This window comes from Pyxicephalus adspersus, chromosome 1 (genome assembly GCF_032062135.1).
Source record: "Pyxicephalus adspersus chromosome 1, UCB_Pads_2.0, whole genome shotgun sequence".
Lineage (NCBI taxonomy): Eukaryota > Metazoa > Chordata > Amphibia > Anura > Pyxicephalidae > Pyxicephalus > Pyxicephalus adspersus.
Window position 1 is genome coordinate 97,301,789 of NC_092858.1, and position 1,463 is coordinate 97,303,251.

The window sequence follows — 1,463 nt, forward strand, 5'->3', positions numbered from 1 at the left end:
TTGATCGTCCATGTTCAGAGCATGCGTGATGAACGAACGTCCGTTCACTTTCCTGTCGTGCACATAGTTCCTCTATCGCTCAAACGATCGTATCTATTGTGTGTACAATATCTACGAACGATCGTGTCGTTAACTCTATGTGCAGGATCGGTGCTATACGATCGTTCGTATATATCGTGCATGAACGTTCGTCGTTCGTTTTCCAACGATAATAATTGGAAGTGTGTATGTAGCTTTAGTAGTATGACAAATGACAATTCAATTTTTCTTTACATGCTGCAATATATTCACAGCATGGAAAATAGCTTTAAAGCAAGGAACCTCATGGAGTAAGATTTGATTATGTCACTACTTTACTTGCTTGTTGCTCTCTTTGCTGGAGAGACAGTTGTACCTGAAGATCTGCAGTGCTAGGATCTCCTTGCTTTGGCTCCACTCATTCTTCACTCAAACTGAATTTCACTAAAAGATGCTGACAAGTGACTGCTGACAAGCAATGATAGGAGAATGAATAGATTGACTACTAATGCAAGAGTATTTATTTTACCAGTGCAAAACTCCTGTACTTTCCATATTGATCTTGAACAAGCACAGGAGAATGACAAATTACCAGAACCAGGCCATGGTGTCTGAAATAAGTGTGTAGACTAGAAAACTACAATGAACTATTATATATCTTACTTTATCCTCTCACATATGTATGCAGACTTGGTGCTTAGTTGATTCCTTACACATTTAAAGAATGAAGGTAGATTTGTAATGCACTGCAAATCATTTAGCTTCCCCGCTATAAATCTGTTGAGAAAAGATAAAAGCCACCCATGGATTGCACAGTTTTCAGTAGTTAGGAGACAATCTAGACACACATTAACACTCATTTTAACATGACACATGCTATGTATGTTATGGTGCAATTTATTGTTAAGGGCATGTCAACACATTAGCCAATGCATTTGCATTGTGGTGAATGTCAATGTGGTTGGCTCCATCCAGAATAAATAGTGCATGTCTAAGTTTGTATCTGTTCTGGCAGCTTTAATGCAATACACCTAATGTGCATAAAAATAACTCTTCATAATAATAATAATGTTTCAGGATGGATAAGTGTAAATAGGTCCTTAATCTGACATTGGCCCTGATTCGTCAAGCAAAACCGGAAGCTCGCTCGCGCATTCGCGATCCGAAATCGTAAGCCGTCGCGCAATTCAGCAACTGAATAAGCTCGCGGCCGGAGCTGCGCATCTCCGGCAGCTTTACATCTCCGGTCGGCTTTTTTTTTCTCCGCCGGCCGGCTTCTTGTGTTAGAAGCACCCGGCGCTGGACGGAGAATGACGTGGGATAAGTTGTTTGATGCGCATAGTTCTCCGCCAAACGGGCAATTGTTTGATGCGCATAGTTCTACGCCAAACTTCAGTCGCGTGTAGCTCATAGCGGACCTGCTACATGCGCTTGAACTGTTTTCA